The sequence below is a fragment of the Tupaia chinensis genome, unplaced genomic scaffold (genome assembly GCF_000334495.1).
Source record: "Tupaia chinensis unplaced genomic scaffold, TupChi_1.0 Scaffold000155_1, whole genome shotgun sequence".
In the NCBI taxonomy this organism is placed as follows: Eukaryota; Metazoa; Chordata; class Mammalia; order Scandentia; family Tupaiidae; genus Tupaia; species Tupaia belangeri.
The window spans coordinates 1,945,809-1,956,721 of record NW_006159626.1 but is presented as its reverse complement, the minus strand read 5'-3'; positions in this window follow the sequence as shown (position 1 = coordinate 1,956,721).

The following is a 10,913-nucleotide window of genomic DNA, read 5'->3' as shown; positions in this document are numbered from 1 at the left end:
TTGTGATGGTGTATAGTGAATTAATGTAGAAAATGAATAAATTTAAAAAAATAAAAAGAAGGTCCCAAGAGGGGAATGGAGGAGAAGGGATTGCGGCGTGGCCATCCCTCCTAGGGGGGGTGATTTCTCGCTTTCTGTCTCTCTGTCTCTCTCTGTCTGTCTGGCGAGCGCACACACCCTATAGTGAAAACCTCTCAAAAAAAAAAGAATCTGTGTATAGTATAAGCTTATGGTCTCTGGATGTTTACCTGGCTGGAATCACAATTTCTTCCTCTGTCTTAATAGACAAATGAAATATACCATGACTTGGTTCTTCAAGTGGACCTGTTTTAACTCTGCTAAGGCATTATTAAAACTTAAAAGTGATTATTTATCCAATAGTAAGAATTTTTTTATTTTATTATTTTATTAATATTTTCAATCGCTGTATATCATTACAGTATGCAAATTGAATTTTCCCAGCATGCATACATTGTATATTAGTCCAGTTAAAGATATTTGCATCCACAGATAATTTTCCATTTTTGTGTCCCTTAAATTTATTTATTTTGAGAGAGAAATTCTTGCTATAGGGTACATGCACTTGCCAGAGAGAGAGTCAGAGAAACAGAATGCGAGAAATCATCTCCCTGGGCGGGGAGGGGATGGCCACGCTGCAATCCCTTCTCCTCCACAGTCCTCTAGGGATTTGGGGCGCATATGCACACATGCCCAGCAAGAGTTTTAAGTCACTGGGTCTGGAACTCAAACCACAGTCAACGATGTGGGAGTGCAACGACATGAACATTACCCACCTGCTAGTCCCAAATGTTTTGGGTTTTTTTTCCTTTGTTCCTCATTCTCTTCCTCTCGCCCTCCCCTATTTCCCACCATCCTCCCACACTTTCTCTAGTAAATACACTTTTTAAACTAGCTTTGCACTTTAAAAAAAGTAAGAACTAATCAAGTTCTTTTCTCTTTAATATTCATTTTATATCACAACTGCTTAAAAGCTACTGGAAACCTGGAAATTATTTCTTGACATGTGAAACTATCTGAATAGAACCAGAAGGATAATATTTAACCTCATGTCTTTTTATGAGGGTTACCAATCACCTACCACATGCTGTAATTTCAAGTTCAAAATATAGCTCTCAATTTTTTTAAAAAACAAATCTTTGCTCATGAGGGCCACAATTTCTGTAGGTAGGTGCGACAAAATTTACATGCAGGAAAAGTGAGATAACATTTTATTTATCAGGGCATTCCTTTGATATTTCGTTAATACTGTTAGATGTATCCCAAGGAATAAAATGCAAAATAATGACGTGCATAATTTGCTTTTGAAGTGCTGGCGTGAATCACAAAAGATTCAGGTTAATTGGAGTGTGCTTGGTCAGCACTTTACAGGCCAGCGCAGCCTTCTCTGAGTTCATTACATTGTTGCATAGGTTTTGAAAACATTGTTAATATTACACAAGTCAACCCTTGTGTAACAAGGATGAGAACTGTAGGGGGAAAAAAAAAAACATGCTAAAATGAGATTGCTCCACTGGCCACAGAATACCTATTATGTCACGGCAATTAAGTCATTTTTGAAACAAGAGGTATTTGTTTGAACTAAAGTAAGTGTTACTCTTAATTGGCATTGTGAGTTCTGAACTTGAATCTTACAGTGCGTGACTTCTTATGATAGCTAGAAGATGGGAACGTTTTCATCTGTCAAGGGAGAATCCGTGTCTGGTATTATTGTGGGGGAGTCTGTTTTGGAGTTGAGAGTGCTTTAAGAGAGGATCACTTCAAATTAAATGTGAATCGCAAACCACCACTTTGGTTCAGTTCTATTTTTAATGCATATATCTTTCCTATTTAGAAAAGTAAAAGAAAACCAAGGTTATCGTCACAGCAACATTAATGATGCATATCTTTTAAAAATGGGGGAAAAAAATACAAATGTGTAACATGATCACTGTGTTCATATAGTTGATATACTTTTTGCTTTGGACTTTTAAAATTTTCCGCTAATGTGATTACTGGAATTTACAATCTTTTAAATATTCAAAAAAATTCAGAACAAGTTAACGGGTAACTACAATTGCAATGAAACATAAAACAGAGGATCTGACATCCAATTAATAGTGCCTAGTGAAAAGGAAAATATCATCTATGGCATACTCAAATTTGGTGGCTCTTGTGGCAAAATATAGCAACAATAACACCTCATTATTTTTGATGGCATTTATAGTTTGGTAGCACTAAGAGCAAATCAATTTCAAGAAGAATGCATTAACTTCAATTTAAAGGGGAAAAACATTCCCAAACACCAACAGTTTTGTAAACGACTATATTTTGCCCCTTTTTATCTTGAAAAGGGGTCAAGGAATAATATATTGTCTACGTAATTATTTTAAGTACAATTTGCTGTCCTGTTCCAGGTTGACAGTGTTAAACATTTGGAATTCGAAATCTGATTTATCAACTACTCATCATGTATTTCGGTTCAACATATTTGCACAGGTTTATAATTGAAATACCAAACAAGGAAAAAAAAATAGCTCTAAGTAAAATATTTTCATAAAATTCTTCCTTTAAATACCTGTCACCTAGTTAGACGAATTCACAAAGTCGTGTTGGAAATATCCAGTCTCTGGGGCTTCCTGCCCGTCACTTACTCCTCGGCAAACACACCAGGTGCGCTAACCACAAAGTCTTCCAGTACCTGACCTTAGCTCTCAACCCGTTCCTGAATTTGTCTTCTGCTCTGTCGATCAATCGCTTGAGGTCACGTTTACTGTATTTTCCTTACTCGCTGTGTGCCACTAACCGCGTAACCTCACTGTGTCGGGGGTGATAACAAGAGCGCCATCTCAAGGCCATCATGAGGACTGAGCGAGCTGGTCGGGTGGCACACACAAATTCTCAGTAGACATCAACTACTGCTATTCCTATCTACACTGATGACGGAGTCTGTGTCATTCTTAGATAAACTGTTCTATTTCCATCTAGTTGTATAGACACGCCTTACCCTCCACACTAGCCATCCTGCCTCCATGGTTATGGGACTCTGCAGCTCGCAATCCCGGACTCAGCTTGGCAAATGCAGGCAAGCAGAGGAACAGTCAGGTGAGCGTCCATGTGTGTGCTGCCCTCGCCCTTGGCTCCCTTCTTTCCACACGTGTGTTCCATTCCAGGCCCCCTCAGGGTAGAAATCCGAAGGCCCATCCTGGCATCCTCAGCAAAGCCCATTATGCTGAGGCCCGAACGGCCTCTAAATCGCTGTAACCGTATCTCCATCTGCCCTGCACTCACACAAGCACAGGAAGAGAAGAGCAGCACAGCCGAAGTCCTATGGAAGCAGGATGGTTGAGAGGCCGAGGACCCGCCGGGCTTTTGCAATTCTGAAATCCCACTGGGCAGACATGATGCTAGCCTTCAGCCATGAATATGGGGTGCTCCTTGTTTAGGCTCTAATTCTACAGCTTGGAGGATCTCCGTGACTCCTGTCTTCATGACATGTCTTCCTTCTTGGTATTGTCTTTGGTTGCAACTGAGGCGATTGTTAGAAAAAAGCCCATAGGAAGAGGCCAGATGCGGGTGCAGGGGTGAGTCAGCTGGACCACGTGGAAAAGGCTGGAGGCTTGCGTCTGGCACCTCTCTGAGCACAGCAGGCGCCCTGTGAGTGGGCTCACCCACGATCAGGGCAGCTGAGGCTGGGGGTACACCGTGACACAAAGACCCCACCGGAAATGCCTGTCTTCCTGCACTCTCTCTTGCTCTCTCTCTCTCTCTCTCTCTCTCTCTCTCAGTAAATAAACTTAAAAAACAAAAGGCCAAGCCCCATAAGGGGCTGCACAGTTTTCTCATCACCTCCACATGAGAAAAATGGAATACCAAGAAGACTTACTTGAAATCCTGAGCAATCACGTCGAGGTTTATGAATCCTTTGGAATGTGATTTTATTATTTCTTTGATGAAACACCCATAAAACATACCCACACATGCAACTGTCTTTCAGTTTAGGGGGCTCTCCCTTGAGACTGCAGGCCATAAACCTAATATGATATCCCGGATCTGCCAACTGCAGGTCGTGTGCAGAGGGCCTGCACCTCTGAGGGGATTTGGGTCCTCTAGACAAGAGAAACACAGGTCCTTGGAACACCACATGGAAGAAAGCTCTCTGTGGGTCAGAAACACCTGCATCGGACTCGTCCGTGAGTAAGAATTGACTTCTATTGTATATAGCCATAGAATCTAGGGGTTTATTTCTCTCCTTTCTTTTTCTTTTTTTTTTTTTTGGGGGGGGGAGGTTTTTGCCATAGGGCGTGTGCGCTCGCCAGACAGATGGAGAGACAGAGAGACAGAAAGTGAGAAATCACCCCCCCAGGGGGGAGGGCCACACCGCAATCCCTTCTCCTCCATTCTCCTCTCGGGATCTTGGACATGCACACACACGCGCCTGGCGTGAGTTTAAGCCACCGGGTCTGGGACTCAAACTGTGGTCGACTACGTGGGAGTCCAGCGACATAGCCATTATGCTAACTGCTGGTCCCTAGGGGTTTATTTCTCACCACAGTTAGCAGTTCCCCAACTTGTACAGTCAATTCTTCAGGAACATTCTAAAAATATTATTAAATTGTATTAATATAGTAAGTAGAATTTGTTTATTCATTTAAAGTTCAATGGCTAGTAACTGAGACAGTGGTTTTGTAGAGTACATACAGGACATTCAACACTAAACCAAATGAAAAACAATTGTATCTGTGGAGGAGTCTGACCCGGCGAGGCCCCAGGATCTGTCTGAGCCCCCCGACCTTTGAGCTCCGCTTCCGGTCGGATCAACACGTTGGCAAGGCCACTGTTGTGCGCCCCCCGACCTTGGAACAAAGCTTGGGTCAATTAGCATGTCAGCAAGGCTCAGGAAGTCCCCCGACCGCTCCCCTTTGCTCTGATCACTTACTATTAATTACAATGCTTTATCTCCATGGACACAATAGAGGGTGGGCTGAAGTTCTTTCTAGGCAGAAGTAATCTTGACCTTCAGAATACATTTAAGGTAAACTTAATCCTTTCTTCGTAAAATAGGATTAGGCCAAAACTGGCCCAGAACACCTCCACCCTCTCCAAGTGAAATAGATAAATATATTAGGATTCCTCAAATTAAGTTTTAGATCCCTACAAAACTGCATAAGTATCATTCTTTATTAAGATCCATAAGAACTAATATCTATTCTTGAGATTTTCTTTTCTCAGCACCATTCCCAGTAATCACAAGATGGCTGCTGCACCCCATCAGCTGATAATCATCTCTGCTTACCGGAACCGCTTTCCCGAAACTGCATTCCATGGGGACCCACCTACAATTGTGGAACTACACTAGACCCACCCTTAATCCAACCCTGAATAGAATCTATGTTCCCTATTCTTAAAACTTTATGAGCTGATAATTGAAACACGTAGCCCCTCTCTTGCTTACTTGCATGTAACACGTTTTCAATAAAAATGCACGATGATTTCTGGCAGTTGTCACCCCGCAGAGAGCGATCTTTGAGGGGTGTCTGGCAAAGGACATGTATGAAAAGGCATCGAGGCCTTTGTCTTCTGTTCACCTTCGCCGCCTCCGTCGAGATAACCCACCCACGCCGAGGCTGGATCCCGGCATATCTAGGCTTGCCAAGAAATGCAATTTATTTGCTGTTCACTTCGTTTTCTGTTGATCGAATAAAAAATAGAATCATAATAGACATTTCTAAAATAAAAGCAAAGTTGCTAATATGCAACATATAAAATTTATCAATAGCTAAAATGAGGCTAAACATAGATGAAACAAAAAGAGTCTCATCAAAAAGATATCAATGTATGCTTTCTAAGTTTGACAAATGAGCATGTAAAGATTACACATAATGATTTTTTTTAATAGTACTGATGCCACTAAGTTCCGTTTTTTTTTTTTTTTTTTTTTTTTGAGAGATTTTCACTATAGGGCGCGTGCGCTCGCCAGACAGACAGAGAGAGACATTAGAGACAGAAAGCGAGAAATCACCCCCCAGGGGGGATGGTCACGCCGCAATCCCTTCTCCTCCATTCTCCTTTCGGGATCTTGGGCACGCACGCACACGCGCCCGGCGTGAGTTTTAAGCCACCGGGTCCGGGACGCGAACCGCGGTCGACTACGTGGGAGTCCAGCGACATAGCCATTACGCTAACTGCTGGTTCCCCCTCTAAGTTCCATTTTTAGCCTTTGAATTAGTGATGTGGAGGACTGGGTGTATAGCATTTTTGTGTGTGTTATTCACTTATTGTATGTAGATACAACAGTTTATTGCTACTAACGTACTTATATGGGAGAAAGCCAAATTAGTATTCAAATGTAGAATATAACAATATATGTTCTAGGTTTAACAGTAGGATACTGACAGAAAATGTTTCACTCTTTAATAATTCCCTGTTTCATTCTTTTGCAAATCGCTAAACAATACTGCCAATATTCTAACATTGCTCCATTTTTCTATAGTTTATGCATATTTCCCTGTTTGTATGTTTGTATTCTTGTACATATATAGAAAACAGCCTAGAAGTATACCTTCAAATATCAAAGAAATAGTTAACCCTGCAGAATTGGATACGAACAGAGGGTAAGATGAAGAAATGTCTTCATTTTCCCCTTCCTACAATAGTGCAATTTTTGTAGCAGTGTGAATGATTCACTTTTGTAAATGTTTTTAATAGAAAAAAGTTGTTAGAACTGAATGATGGAATCCGGAATGACTTCATTTGCATTAAGTGCCTAGAACAAAGCTGTGCCCTAGGTAGGCTCCCAGTAAACAGTTGTTAAATGAATGTGTTAGTACATGAGAGGAGGAGGGAGTTCATAATGTTGGGTTTCACCTAGAGAGAGCTGAGTTGTGATAGAACTGACAGCTGACAGTCGCTTTCCAAGGACACATCATTAAAAAAAAGCTTTGTTCACAGTGTCTGGAAAGGTTAATAATAAAATTGAATTAGCTATTACAAAAATAGGTTTAATTATATGTTTAATCATTGGTGGAGTGATTTTCTTTTAACATTCCTTGAAAAATACTAAAGATCTTAAGGTTTTAAAATGAAAACTATGTAATCTCATTCAATTTGACACATTAAAAAGTTTGAACTTACCATCTTTTTCTTAACACCTTTCAAATACATTTCAAAGAAAAGAAGTGATACTTTTAGATAAGAAAGGCTTCTTATGAGGACAGCGAAGAACTGCACTGTGTGTGGGTTCGAAATACATGCCGGTTAACTCCACATACTGTAAAAGGAGAAAGGCGTGTTCGGTTCCTACATGGAGTTTCAGTCACAATGAACAGAAAAGCAATGGCATCCGTAAGCGCTTAGCAACCACGAAATGAGCCCACGGAGAATCGGAAGGACCGGCACCTTCATCAATGTGGACTTTAACATGAAGTCTTTCCTAGATGGTACCAGCAGTAGGAAATAAATTATCTGAAAAGCAAATTTCCACTTGAGGCCTACCCATGATGTGTTCACTAGAAAAACATACATTTTGGAGAGTAAGCTGTAGCGAGTAAGAAAGGTCGTGTTCACGTCTGGGTGATACATCGGATATCCCGAGTGGCACCTTGGCACCTCTCACAGCCCCGTTAGGACCCTCCTCGTCCATTAGTTACGGTATGGGCCGGTGCGTTTCGTACATCCGTCGTTCCTAAGGAGAGACTCATTAGTGGTGAGCTCTCAGAAACATTACCAGTTGGATTTAATGCTGTGCATTTCTAATTGGCCAGATCTTGAATTCTAAGCTGCAGTTAGCCTGTCTGATGCTGCCTGTGCTCTGCCTCTGCCCTCTTGCACTTGAGGAGTATTAAACTACCCCCACGCCCACGCTGCTCAAGCGCATTCAGGGTCTTGCTCAGAATGTAGGTTCCCTGGACCCAGTCAGACCTGAGCAATCAGTACTTCTGGGGCTGAGACTTAAGGATCAGTGTTTGAAAGATGCTTAGTGAGCGCCTCGCCACCCAGAACCGCTGCCTTCGCAGAGTGCGTTCATAAAGGAACTTTGGGTAGGGGACAGAGAGAGGCAGAAGAGCAGGAAGGTGGTGGAAAAGGAAGGGAAACTGGAGCCCTTCATTCGCCAGCAGGCTAGCCTCTGGAGTGCAGAAACCCTTGCACCACACGTTTTCTTTCCAGCAGAATTGGTTCCTTCACATCCTCGCGTGATTCACCTCGAGAGCATAAGTTTGGAGGCAGACCGTCGCCCTTACACCAGTTGACAGGGGATAGAGTGAAAGGCTGAGTGGAAATGTCAGTAATGGAAAAAAAGACACAAAGAACTTACCTCCCAAACCAAGATTGCAGAACGTCCCTATCTTACTTTACAGCCCGCTGGCAAAGGAATTAAGTATGGCTCTGTCACTGTGTTCCACAGACTTGAAAAAGATAGTTCAACTGGGAGACCAGTGGGTGGCATAGTGGTTAAGGCATTGGACTCTCACATGGCCAGCTGCAGTTCGAGTCCCAAACACAGTGGCTTGAAAAAAACATACTGGGCTATGCCTATGCATCCCAAAATCCCAGGAGGGAAATACAGGAGAAGGGATTGTGCATCCCCCTGGCAGGGTAGGGGGGTGATTTCCCACTTTCCCTCACACTAACTCTCTCTGGAGAGTTCATGTGCTCTATCATAAAAAACTAAAAACAAAACAAAACAAAACAAAACAAAAAAACAAGTTAGTCCAACTTGGAAATTATTTGAGCACTCTCTGGAAAACATGTAAGAAAGGTTTTCATCTTTGTTTTTATAAATCTGGAATAATAGCTTATGATAATTTGTATGCTGCTAAAAAAAAAATCACCCCATATTGGTGAAAAAAAGTAGACAGATCAATGCACAAGAAAGAAGCTACCGATAGACCTTTATAAATGTAGTCAACTCTGTGAAAAAGGAGTGAATGCAATATAATGAAGAAAAGACAGTCTTTTCAATAAAATTGTGCTGGAACAATTAGACATTCACATGCAAAAAAAAAAAGAAAGGTAAATGTAGTCATAGGCCTTATACCCTTTACAAAACTCAAAATGGATTATAGACCTACATGTAAAATGCAACATTATAAAATTCCCAGAAGGTATCATAGCCAAAACCTACAAGACTGGGTATAGCAGTGACATTAGATACCACACCAAAAGCACAATGATGAAAAGAACATAGAAGCTAGACTTTATTACGATGAAAAACTCCTGCTCCATGAAAGACTATATGAAGAAAATGAGAAAGCGACCCACAGAATGGAAGAAACTATTTGCAAAAAGACAGATGTGATACAAGACTGTTGCCCAAAATGTACAAAGAACTCTTAACATTCAGTAACAGGAAACAGACAACCTGATTTAAAAACGGGCAAGGGACCAGCAGATGGCATAATGGTTGTGTGGCCGGACTCCCACATAGTCTACCTTAATTCGAGTTATGGACACAACGGCTTGAAACTCACACTGGGCGTGTGTGCATCCATGCTCAAAATCCTGAGAGGAGACTGGAAGAGAAGGGATTGCGACGTGGCCATCCTCCCGGGGGGAAGGGGGGTTCTGGTTTTCTGTTTCTCTGTCTTTCTCTGTCTCTCCATTGAGTGTACATGTCCTATAGCAAAAATCCCTAAATAAATAAATAAGTAAATAAATGAGCCAAAGACCTGAGCAAGTATGTCTCATCAGAGAAGATATACTAATGGCAAATAAACACAGGACTAGTGCTCAACACATGTGGTATTAGGGAATTCCAGATTGAAACAACAGTGACATCTCACTATTAGAATGGCCAAAATCCAAAACATTGATACCATCAAATAACGGCAATGATGTGGAGCCACAGGAACTTCCATTCATTGCTGGTGGGAATGCAAAATGATACTGCTGTGTTAGAAGACAGTTTGGTGGTTTCTTATAGAACTAACCAGTTTTAATATATTGGGTTGTCAGGAAAATAGGATGCATTTTTACATAGAAAAAGCACAGAAAGTATATCGTGACTTTCCCAACTACCTAATACGATCTAGCAATCATGTTCTTCGGTGTTTACCCAAGGAAGCTCAAAAAACTTATATCCATGCAAAACCCTGCACATGGATGTTTATAGCATGTTTATTCATAATTACTAAGACCTGGAAGTAACCAAGAGGTCCTTCAGTAGGTGACTGGATAAGGAAGCTGTGATACCTTCAGACAATAGAACACTCTTTGGTGCTAAAAAGAAAGGAGTTATCGAACCTTGAGAAAACAAGGGTCAGCAAGTGGTGTGTTTGTGAAGGTGCTAGATTTTCACATGGTAGACCACGGTTCGAGTCCCAGACCCAACACCTTGAAAATCACATATGTGTACCTGAAACCCAGAGAAGAGAGTAAAGGAGAAGGGATTGTAGCATGGCAACCCCCCAGGGGTGTTCTCAGTTTCATTTTCTGTTTCTTTCCAGCAAATGCATACTTCCTATGGCAAAAACCTAATAGAAAGAAAAAGAAAAGACAAGGAGAAAACGTAAATGCGTGTGTCTTAGTAAAAGTCTGTCCAAACAGGCTGCACATTGTACGGTCCCAACTCTTAGGCATCTTGAGAACAACACAACTGTGGAGACAAAGATCAGCGGTTGCCAAGGGCTGGGGGAGAGATAAATAGGTGAGGCCTAGGGGCCTGGGGGCCAGGGAAATTACTCCATCTAATTTGTAACAGTGGATGCATGGCACTGTACACTTGTCCAAGTCCACAGATAGTACACCAAGCCTGAATCTGATGTGAGCTGTGACTGGGTGGTTACGACTCCTCTGTGTGGTTTGGTCGGCCATAACAAACATACCACTTTGGTGCTACCTGCTGGTAATGGGGGAGGTCCAGGGCTCTGTCTGTCTGGGGTAAAGGGTACGTGGGAAATCTCCGCACCTTCGGTTCA